We start from the raw sequence: 12,840 nt of genomic DNA, 5'->3' as shown, positions 1-12,840 counted from the left end.
ACTGTACTGTACTGCACCGTACTGTATGCTGCTGTACTGTACTGTACTATACTCTACTGTACTTTATTATACTGCACCATTCTGTATGCTACTGTACTGTACTGCACTCCACTGCACTGCACTGTACTGTACAGTACAACTATAGAACTGAAACATGTAGAGCGGTGGTGCTCAAACTGTGGTACGCGTACCACTGGTGGTACTTGAGACATCTCTGGTGGTACTTGGAATGCCATTATGAACCTCTCCTGTACTGACTGGCAAAAGTGAATATGGAAGGCCTTTACTGCGATATTCTAATGTTGGTTGTCAAGGTGGTACTCGGAGAGCTCAATATTTTCTCAGGGGGTACTTCACACAAAAGGTTTGAGAACCAATGATGTAGAGCATTCTGAGGACATGTACAATATTATGCAAAAAGGTGTAGTGGGAATGAGTTATGTTACTGTTACCACTCAAAATCTTGAAGGTTAAAAAAAGTCTTGTGGCATTTTGTTTGGGGGGGCGGGGTATAATCGACTATTCTTCCGCCCAGACTATTTATGTGCCTTGCATATCAAGAAAATGAGTCCAGGTAATGATTTACTTTCATAGTATATACCATATGAGAAGTGTTCTATATAGATATTTCTCCTGTGGGTAAGGGTGGCAAAAGACCTACAGTACATGTTGTCCATCAGCTGTCAGTTTTGATAGCAGTTTAAGTACTCAATGATTACTGAGCTAACTAATACAACTTTTGACACAAGTACTAGGTGAGGACTTGTCTGCAAATAAACATTTTTTTTTTATCTCTGTCTTCTTACTCAACATACACTAAGAAATCATTCCCATTTAATTTGAACAGAAGCCATACTGTGGCCTACATGTAGGCCTATATTGAGTAATCTGTAATGCCATTCTAAAGATGACTGAAATGCTCTCACAATATGCACTTGTAAAAATATAGAATTAGGTGATCTTATGGGGTTCTTCATACATATGGAAAGGTCCTGTCCTTTACCCTCTCTCATACAAATAAAATACGTATATCTGTTATGGAAATTAGAGGATGGAGAACCTGCTACCTAGGGCATCTTGCACTGACACTATCCCATTCAAATCGAGCATTAGCAGCAGTCTATTCTCACCATAGTTTTAGTGTTGGCAATACTCATTTTAATTCAGACCAAGAATCTTCTCAAATCGTTCACAATGTTACATGCTGTCAAGCACGTAAGCACAGACTCACCCATACTTTCACACTATGTACATTTTGTAGTTTTATCAATCTGGTCTAGCAGGCTACCCTTGCTTCATCTCTTCTGAGGACTATATTAACATTGTGAGTTAAGTAAAATGTCATGTAATAACAATGTAATGCGTTACCAACATGACATATTGTATATGACATGGTAGACATTTTTTTTTTCAAGGGGCACCCCTTCTAGGATGTCTTCAAATCAGTCAAGGAACACGTGTACCGAATTATATGCTTCTATCCAGGGCGTAACGATTTCTCGGCTTAGAGCCCCTACTATAGAGCTAGTCTTGTGCGGCAGCGAGCTACCGGTCCGGCACATCAGCGCGCGTTTTGGAAATGTCACTGAAAACCTTCGCGTGAAAATAAAGTAGCGAAGTTCATCTCAACTGACCTGTTTTGGGATCTTTCATTAGTACAATGCATAGTAGTAGTGGACATTAAAATGACCAAGGCGAGAGGAGAGCACCTCAGTCTTGTGAAAGTCTTGAGACTAATCAGCGCAGTGATGAGACAAGGACACATGCGGCATTAATAATGTTCGGTTTAAATAATTTTCTGATTTGCCTGTATGTCTTCATACCTTAATATTCCTCCATGTTTCTTGTGCCGTTCTTCCCGACTGTCAAACGGGGCTTAAACAACGCGCAGTAGCCTAGTAGCCTTCCAGACCGCACAAAATCATGTCCCATGTCCATTCGCATGTGCCCATCTTGCCTTGCGTCCGTTTATGTTTTAAACAACTCAATATTAAACGGAATGAAAGGAAGTCGTAACTCCTTCTGTAGTTACCGGCCGCATATGTGTGTGCCTTCTAGTGGATAGCCTATTTTTATGAGAAAATATTCCAGAAGAGGTGTTATTCCACATCCATGACCGAGGACATGCGAAGCTTGGCAATGTCTTTGCACTATATCTACTTTGCGCATCGAAAGTGCCCTTCAGATCAAAGACGGAAATATTTTGCTCTCATGTAGCTTACATTTGTGCCCTTCCACAACACTGTGCTTGGTGTTTCTGCACGGCTATGCCATTCCTCAGATAAGTTAATCTGTTCTTATAGCATGCATGCATGCATGGACCAATGCATGGACCATGGACCATGGACCAATTCTATTTATTAGGCCCTATATTATATTAGGCCTATATTATATTATATGATATTATATTATATGATATTATATTATATTATATTATATTATATTATGTTATATTATGTTATATTATTCTACATTACATTATTACAGCCTATTATATAATTAATTAAAGCTGCTATGATGGCGAAGAAAATTATGGCTAGTGAAAAGGCCCAATGGCTAGTGAGTCAGGAAAACCACTAGCCAAAATGGCTGGTAAGCGAAAAAGTTAGTGTAAAGCACTGGTGTGTGTGTGTGTGTGTGTGTGTGTGTGTGTGAGTGCGTGCGTGCGTGTGTGCGTGTGTGCATGGGTGCGTGCATGGGTGCATTTATGGGTGCGTGCATGTGTGTGTGTGCAGGGTCAGTTGGTTCTACAAAAGACTTGGGAGATGACAGGATTGCACAGAATAAAAACAAGTTGCGGGAAATGTTAGTTAGGGAGCCTTCTAGGGAAGTGTATTGTTCATGTGTTTGTTTTGGTGCATCTAGGGGGGAGTGGGGTGAGGTATTGGAGAAGCTATTTCTTTAAATTGTAAACCTTCATAGTACTTTGGGGGTCTTCCATGGAAGTTCATTGTTCCTGAACCCAAATAAAAAAAGTCCACAGTTCAGCAGGCATTGATGGGTGTAGACTAGACTAGACTAGACTATAGTCTATACACATCTATGTCAGCAGGCACCTCAATACTGCATTCGGCTCTGTATTCTACGAGCCCTATCTCACGCCTTTCGTAAAGTCTTTACGAAAATAATAGATTAATTTTCGTGGTGCTTTCACGAAATTGCCCGTTTTTCGTGGTAGGGCAACGAAACGCTGCCTATTCACTTGAATTGCCCCACTGCTGCTATGGTTATCCAAGCGTCTGCAGGGGCGGGGAGGGGGTGCTGACAGAACACTGCTGATACACTCAGGACTCAATAATTCGACGCCCTCTCGGTACTTACGCCTTATGTCCCCTAAACCTAAACCTAAACCTAAACCTAACCCTAACCTTAACCCTACTTAACCCTAAACCTAACCCTAACCCTAACCTTAACCCTAACCTTAACCCTAACCTTGACCCTAAACCTAACCCTAAATTGCTTGTTTGAAATGTTTGATTACCATGGAAAGGGCATCAAACTAGTGGGTCGCTAGGCAACAGTCGGGCAATTCAAGTGAATAGGCAGCGTTTCGTTGCCCTACCACGAAAAACGGGCAATTTCGTGAAGGCACCACAAAAATTAATCTATTATTTTCGTGAATACTTCACGAAATGAGTGAGATACGGTTGATTCTACCCTAGTGTTTCTCAACGGGGGCTGTCAACAGGCCCCCAGGGTGCGTTAGTCTATTTTATTTTTTCATATTAAGGGGGGTGTTGGCAGACTTATGAAGAGGTCAAGGGGGCATTGGGGAGACTTATGATGAGATCCAAGGGCGATTCAAAAAAGGTTGAGAGCTACCGCTCTACATTCTACTCTGTACAGCCATCTCTACAGTAGCCAACTCTATAAAGACATCTCAACACTGCAGGAACACCCTCTACACAAACATCGCTACTCAGCAAACATCTCTACAGTACGAATCTCAACAAAGACAGTCACATCTATAAAGACAGTCATCTCTGCAAAGACATTGCTACACAGACGTTTCTACTCAGCAAGCATCTCAGGACATTTTGTTAACACTTAAGAATATAAGCTACTAGTAGTACATGCCTAATCACTGTATAAGTGACTTATAAGATATGTGTCTAACTATAGTTATCAATTAGGCTATAAGGGCCTTATTGGCCTTGGCAGTGAACAAGAAATTCATGAATACACGCCAAATGTATACACTAAATTAGCAAATGTATTCATGAACCTGCCTTGACCGACATATGAGCTTAACTGCCATCCCATTCCTAACCCACAAGGTTCAATATTAAATCGGTCCCACCTTTTGCAGCTATTACAACTTCAACTTATCTGGGAAGGCTGTCCACAAGAATGAGGAGTGTGTTTATAGGAATTTTTGACCATTCTTCCAAAAGCGCATTGATGAGATCACACACTGATGTTAGTTGAGAAGGTCTGGCGCTCAGTCTCCGTTCTATCAGGTTCAGGTTAGGAGTGTGCAGGCCAGTCAAATTTATCCATACCAGACTCTGTCATCCATGTCTTGCTTTGTGCATAGCCATGTTGGAAGAGGAAAGGGCCCGCTCCAAAATTTTCCCAGAATATTGGTTTGCATTGCACTACATTTGGTGCTTAGCATTGCACTTGGTGATGTACTGTATGGCTTGGTTGCATTCCATGAAGCTCTCTGCATACTGCAGCCTACTTGGACTAATCCGAAGGTCCCGTTAAGTTTTTAGCTCTGTGGCAATGGACTTTGCAGAAAGTCAACCACCTCTTTGCACCTCACCTACTGACACCTCTCCGTCGGTTCACGTGGCCTACCACTTTGTGGCTGAGTTGTGCAATTAGGCAGTGAAATAAACTGGATTAGGCTATGTTATACGAATCGTTACATTAACCATATAGAAGCATACCAATCCTGCAGCCGTTTCTTGGGTTTTCCTCTGTTTATCTTAGACCTTTGGGCCTTTGAATGTTGGAACCTGTCTGACCACAAGAGAGCAGCAGAGATCAGTTTTACCTGATACTGGAGGTATTTCTACTGTGCTTGTCCTATTGTATGGCTTTATTGCATTACAAATTTTAGGATGACACAAGGCAGCGAGGTGTGAAATTGAGAGCGCTAAAGCCAAATAATCCATGTGGATGTATTTTGCTCTAACATGCTCTATTATGCTCTAAACAATCAGTGCAGTGTAACAATTCAACCAAAGGCTGAATCCCATTTCTTAATCTTGCCTCTTCCCCTTTACTGACCCATTGAAACAGATTGGGTAGGTGTAGAGGTGAAAATATTCCTATAAGCAATGAGGAGACGTTGATATTGTCTTTGGGGACATTCATATTGGATGTTTGAGCAACTTCAGATGCAAGTTAACACTTTTTATGTAATGCATTTAATACATCACCTCATTTTTTTTTTTTACTTTAGTCTTAATTTTTTGTTTATTTTGTGAACCTTTTTTGTCATGCAGTTTATGTACTGTCCCTCAAATGTATGGCAACATGTGTTTCAGCATAGTATCCTGGCGAGTCCAGTATATGAGAAGTACATTTGAGTAAAAATCCTCAAAGCACAATTGTGACCATGATGGATCAATTTTGAAAATGTTCTTTCTTACATACGGCCCAGACACCCTCCCACGTTCCTTATCCAGCCTGTCTCGACTTATTTCTTTTTCATTTTCATTTTATCTTTCTATTTCTTTCTGTCTTTCCCCCTCTTATCCGTCTGTTCCTGTCGGCCGTGCCCCATGATGCTGCTGTCCCTGTCAGGCAGGGGAGGTGAGGAGTTATTATTAGATTGCCTTGCCTTGTCTTCACCTCCTGGGCACCTGCCTCAGCTCACTCTGACGCTGAAGGGCTTTGTGTACCAGTCAAGGGAGCCAGGCTGACTCACGCAAAGCAAGGCCCCTCTCTCTGACAAAATACCAACTTTTATAAGAAAAAGAAGAAAAAAACTTAATTTCTTCTTGGATGTTTTTCCTGAAGACTCTGGATGTTAGTGGAGGATTGCCCTAAGTAGGAAGGTTTTTTGTCTGAATGCATTGAGACAACTGATAAATGAAACAGCTTAAAAACCCACAGTCAAGTGTTTACCCTGAAACAATCTCAACTTGTATCCTAAAATAATCTCAGCAGTCCAGTCCCATTCAAACTAAACTCAACTTCACAATTCCAGCAACAGTTTTTACCTGTACAGTGTAAGAATAAAATAGTTGTGGTTGCCAGTAGTATACAGTATAGTTACTGATGCTGGTATGAAGGAGCCCTAATCTCCATTCTACCTGGCCTGACATATGGGCCAAGAGGTCTTTTGCATGTTTTGGATGCATTTTATTATTGAACAACAACAGCAACCACAAAACAAAACAATCACAAAGCAGAATATTTATGGAGGTTATTGTGGGCCTTTTTTATTTTCCCTATATTAGGAGGATATCTGTGAGTTCAGGTAACCTGACTATACAGGTGTAATGCACAGCAACCACCTGTAACCTCCTCTTCCTCTGTTTGAGTGTGTGAGTGCAGGTGGCAAACGCAAGGTGTTTGGCATCATAAACATGCCATAAACAGGCCAGAAATGGCTGATGGGCAGTTTTTCAAGTACTTTGCACACATGCAGTAGGCCTACGGTAGGTGGAAAGAAAGTTGTGAGTGGTTATTTTTCAGTGTGGTGAGCAACATTAAGCCTACTGTGTGTCACCAATGCAACAAAGTGTGATCAATTCTGGTCTGTGAAGTGAAGTGAAGTGAAGGTGAAATCCCAACTGGCAAACTCCAACTCCCATAGTCATTGTGACACAGCACTCCATAGCACACAAGTGAACACTGCCCACAACAAAATTGCATTTATGCCTCACCCGTGCAAGGGGGCAGCATCCAATGGCGCCCCTAAGGGAGCAGTGTGACGGGACGGTACCAGGCTCTGGATACCTCAGTCATGGAGGAGGATGTGGGAGAGGACTGGTTAATTACTCCCATCACCAACCTGGGGGGTTGGGAGTCAAACCGGCAACCTTTGGGCTACAAGTCTGACGCCCTAACCGCTTACCCATGACTGCCCATGACATGACTTTCTGATTAAATTCTGATTCTGAACCCCTGCTTGTCTCCTAAAGCGGGAATGGCAGTCATGATAGCAGCTTAGAACCTTACCTCATATGGATTCTGAAGGAATTCCTAATCAATCAATTGTTCTCCTTATTGATCAATTGTTTCTGGAGTTGTGTCATGTTCACCAAGGGGATGGGGGACACCACCATGGGTCTGACCGAATACATGCAACGCCACCCGGTCACATGCGACTGGGCCTGGGAACGTCGCATATTTCATGTGATGCTCCTCTAAAAAAGGGAAGTTCTAAAGTCTGGCCAAGCCTACAATCTCTGATATTTCAAGTCTTGCCATGATTTAAAAAAATCAAACACAAGCAGATAATTGGAGTGCTTCTGGGTCTTCACTTTTTTCCTTGGTGCTCATCAGTGTAGGGGCTGTCAAGTTTAGTCCAGAAAGAGAAGTTCTGAGGCACTCAAGGTTGCAAACCTTGTGTACGCCCTGAAGAAGGCCTTCAAGGCTGAAACATGTAGGCAATTGTAGCCAAATAAAAAAGTACTAAAATTGCTACCTTGAGTGCCTCAGAACTTCTCTTGCCATGATTTGACCTGGGCCCTGGTGCTCACCAACCTCCGAGTGTGCTCGATACGTAGATGAGTTTGACAAGGTGAGGAGGCCATTTTTGTTGGATGATTTGAGAAGCCTGATTCTTCAATATTCAGGAGTGTACTCGTCCATGAGTGGTTCGGGTTGCGGAATATTAGGTGCTCACCGACAGCGGAAGGTGTTGGTTTCATAAAGTAATGATGTGAGTAAGTATTCGTATTCGTATTTGTATGTGAGGATTTTTATTCAGGAGGGTTGGGAAAGGCTCTTTAACATTAAAGAGGGTGCTCATCTGTGATTGTTCTGGGTTTTGGGTTAGGAATAGATTTAGGTGTTCGCAGACATGACAGCAGAATGTGTTTGACAGACGAGTTCGATAAGGTGAGGTGACGGGTGGGGGCTCTTCCATAAGGAGGGAGGGACAGGGCCGCTGCTAAGGTTTGCGAGACCCTAAGCGTAACTGGTCAGGAGGCCCCCCTCACGATGAAATAATAATAATACGTTTGTTAGTCAATCTCAATTTAGGAGGCCCCAATTTTGGGGGCAAAGTGGTTGAGGCCCTAAGCGCTCTGCTTCCTCTGCTTATGCCTTGTGGCGGCCCTGGGGATGGAGGAGGGAGGTGTGATCATTACTGTTATTGGCATGTTGACAGAAAGAGTAAAGCTACACGTGGTGTAGACTTGAATGAGAAAGGCCGGAGAGTTAAAGCGGCCTCAATAAACACTCGTATTGATTTACAGGACAAAATGATCACACTGACATCAAAGCCCAGCATCAATCCTGCATACAGACATACAGTATGGAAATGAAGTACAGCCAAATATATTACATTACATCTGTTTTAGTTAGTTAGTTTGTTTGTTTTGGGGCATTTTGTCAAAGATGAACTGTCAAAGGTGAAATGTCAAAGATGAACTGTTAAAGATGGAGACAAGAAATGAGTGAGAGAGAGAGAGACTGGGGAAGAATTGGGACGTGACCCAGGCAGAACTCAAACTTAGGTCCCCGTGGGCAATCACCACTCATACGTTAGTGGAGTACACCACAGCACCCCCACATTACATTACATTCAGGGCTCAAGTTGTAAGGGGATGAGGGGGGATGCCATCCCCTTCAATGAAAATTATCAAAAATCATCCCCCTCTAAAACAGGCCTCTCTCCTTCACATATTGTGTTAAAATTGCACTTTTTGTAAAAAGAAGACAACTCGCACACTTCAGGTCTATTTTTGTGCAAAGAAGCGTGCGGATTGTCTTTTTTTATACAGAAATTTCTACTGAATCCTGCATCTTCTAAACAGATTAGCGGTGGCCTATCACAACTTAAGTTAAAATTGCACTTTTAACAACTACATTTTCAGAATTTTCTCGGGGGAGAAACCCCAGAACCCATAATCACAATCAATCTCTGACCATCCCCCCTGGTTTGATTTTACAACTTGACCACTGATTACATTAACGCTTTAGACACTTTTCTCCACAGTGTCTCCCAAAAAAAACACTCTGTCACGCTCACTCTGTCATACACATACACACACACACACTCTCTCTCTCTCTCTCTCTCCCTCTCTCTCTCTCTCTCTCTCTCTCTCTCTCTCTCTCTCTCTCTCCCTCTCACACACACACACACTCTCTGTCTCACTCTTATTTGGCTCAGATGCCCCCTGCAGGCTTGTGTACACATCATGCATATCAGCACTCAGAACAATCTGGCTCAGCAGTGTCACCTTAGCCCTCATCCTCCTCACATATGTACAGTACATACCACAGTACATCCTACGAAGCTTATTTTCTTCAAGCTGTTGTGATGTTTGCGATAATCATCTGAGTACGATTCATAAATTGTTATTTTGGCAAAGTAACAACGGCAGGTTACGTTATGTAACTTGAACCATAATTGGCTGCGCGCACACGCACACACACACACACACACACACACACACACACACACACACACACACACACACACACACACACACACACACACACACACACACACACCAGTAGGGTCACACATTGTATTCCATTTAGTGTCCTTTTTTATGTTAAAATCCATACCTGACACTCTGTTTTGGGTACTGTGTTAAGTGTTAACACTTCCAGTATCAAATCCTGGTACCTGGAACTTATCTACCTTGGTTTCCCCAGGAGGGAGATATGACCCCACTCTGACCTTTCTCCAAGAATGTGACCTGACAGAGCCAATCATCTCTTGTTTTAACATCCTGTGTGTCACCAGAGACACAGTAGATGCAGTTCAGGTAAGAGTCCGAACCAGAAGCAGTCGGACCCTAATACAATTCAATAATCAATGGATACACACACAGTACATGCACACAGTAATAATTGGATGAAGCCTTACTCCCATTATTATCATAAGGTGGAATACTTGTCTGACTCAACCTTGTAGATATTAATTGCAAATCAGCTTCATTGTCTGTTTCTTCACATGTGCTAGACATACAAAAGATTCAAAATTCCATTTGTCAGAGTCCTACAGTATGTGTAGACAAAGACAAGACAGAAAAGTGAAGCAACTGATGACATTTGGTGTAACAAGTAACACGTCTACCCACTGACAGTAACCCCAAGTAAATAAATAAGGAGCAGTTGCCTGCGCGAGATTACGCCGGGAGGTCAGCAGGGGGTCAAGGTAAATGCCACACACAGCAGGTGGTCTGCGGCATCCCGGGATGGTGCTAAGTTGGCACTAGTCCTTAGAGGATTAATCTCACTCCATGCTTTTTTGGCCGGCGGTGGCAGTCCGTTCACCCAAGGTAAGTAAGTACGTGCCTTACAGTAAACGCTGACTCACAATAGGTGCCCTAGTTGCAATCTAGAATCAGAATGCTGCTTCGGTAATCTCTTGCGGGAAATCGAGGCTGTTATGGTCAGTTACTACTAAGAATAGACCTCCTCAGCATAAGATGCTCAAAATATCCAATAAGAAACTAAAAAAATACAGTACAAAAAAAACGAAATATTTTTTGAATGGGTTTTTTTTGTTATTTTGTGTATTTCTGCATGCTAGTGGTTAGGCCTTCCTTAACACCTTAGTGCAGAGCCTATGTTATAACCTTACTGTCACCAGAATTCTAATGGCTATGTCTTAATCTGTTACTTGAGACTCTCTGTAACGTCATAGCAATGTTGTTATGATGTAGTTGAGTATTTTCAGCAAACAGTGAATAGGCCCGTCAGCGACCCCATCTCCACTACGCAGCTACTGCGTCAATTGGTTTGTTACCATATCGTGTGGTAATTCAAAACTGTCAACACAACTTCCACCACACGATGTCTCAGTTCCGAAAAACACCATACAGAACAACAAAATAAACAAAATTGAATGACAGGTATGCATTGCATCGCTGTTAGTACATTTCAAGGAAAATGGAGGAAGGGGAAATGATTTTGTTTGAATATTTTTAATTTTATTTTGTTATTTAATGTATTTCTGCATACTAGTGGTTAGGCCTTCCTTAATGCATCAAATGGTTTTCTTACCATATCGTGTGGAAATTAAACACTCTCAACACAACATCCACCACAGGATGTCTCAGTTCAGCTAGTGTTCAGGGGTGAGTTTCTCAAAAGAGAAGTTGTTAGCCTGTTAGCAACTTCGGTAGTTGCCAATGGGAAAATGCATTGAAAACAACAAAGTAGCTAATGTAGTAAGCAACTTTGGTTTTGAGAAATTCACCCCAGACCTCTTCTTGATACCCCTCATACCAGTGGTCGAATCCATTGCTCTGGTTTGAGGGATCTGTTACATCTCTCTCTGTCCATGTCACTCTACGAGCCCAAATGAGGTTTGTTTCCCTCTCCAAACCAATGTGCTTGCCAAAAGAAGCTGATTGCCACTTGAATCCTGTTAGCTGACTGAATGAATGAAACACTATATCATTATTGCCACTTGACACCCTAAATCAGAACCAGACTTGTCTGTGTTTACTGCCACTCACTCCCAGCTCCTTTTTGTTTCTGACTCACTATCTAGCCACACCTACATAACACTTTCTATACCTGTGTGTGTGTGTGTGTGTGTGTGTGTGTGTGTGTGTGTGTGTGTGTGTGTGTGTGTGTGTGTGTGTGTGTGTGTGTGTGTGTGTGTGTGTGTGTGTGTGTGTGTGTGCGCGCGCGCGTACGTGCGTACGTGCATGTGTGTGTGTGGTCTCTCAGGGCCTTCCCCAGTGCCAACTCCAAAATGATACCAACTATTTAATGACTTCATGGCTACTTTTCCTCCCAGTTCTCTTCACTGCATTTTAATGTCCTGAGCACTGGGCTGGGGAAAAATACAATACATTATAGGTGGGAACTTCTTATTAATTGGCCGGACTGTATCACATCTAATTTGGGGACTTACACAGGCAATATTTGTGGAACCCTTCTTTGTCATCTTTCCATGTGTCTGGTGCATTTGAATTCCTGAGGCACAGGCAAGGCTGCCATTGGGGACTGACAGTACTGCGCCCCCCAGGGAGGTCATTTTGCTGAGAAATATTTTGCCTTTATATGTGTGTTAAATATGCGGACTATTTAAATACCCGTCAACACAACTATTGCACAGGCTGGCATTAATAGACTACTCACAGTGCAGTTGTAGTATGCCGGACACCGGCAGCGGTACTATAGAATGGAGGATGAGCTTTAGCGTTGGGATCCGCCTCGTTACTGCTCTGTCGCTCTTTCACGCGCCACTCACACAGCCAGATCATATGAATGTTTTCTGCCTCGTTGCAGTGCACTGTGCAGTGAGTCCGCCGCAGACACTGCGCAAGGATCGAATTATAACCCAAACCCATTCTGTCCCGTCGTTTACGTTTGGAAGAAACCGAGACCAAAATTGGGGAGACGCACTTGATGACGCCGCGTGTTTTCTTTCTTTCTAATTTGCAGAAATTCGCCGAGCGCGTAGATTTCTGCAGAGCTCACAACGACCGACTCGCCGCTTACTTGCCTGTCCAGTGTCCAGTGCACCTGGCTGTGCTTGCTCGATTGTTCTATTAGGGAAGGTCTCGTGTATGATTTATTAATTTCATGCGCTTGGCATCGTCACGCTGACATTCTTATTAAGGTCATGGACTCGGGGCTTGCTTGAGTGAGATGCAGAGCGGGAGCTCTCTGCCAAAAGGGACCGCCATTCATTACGCACAACGGCTTGTTCTCTGAGCTGTACGAACCCCATATACAGGC

Source organism: Engraulis encrasicolus, chromosome 14 (assembly GCF_034702125.1).
Source record: "Engraulis encrasicolus isolate BLACKSEA-1 chromosome 14, IST_EnEncr_1.0, whole genome shotgun sequence".
NCBI lineage: Eukaryota > Metazoa > Chordata > Actinopteri > Clupeiformes > Engraulidae > Engraulis > Engraulis encrasicolus.
This window is presented reverse-complemented; position numbering follows the sequence as displayed.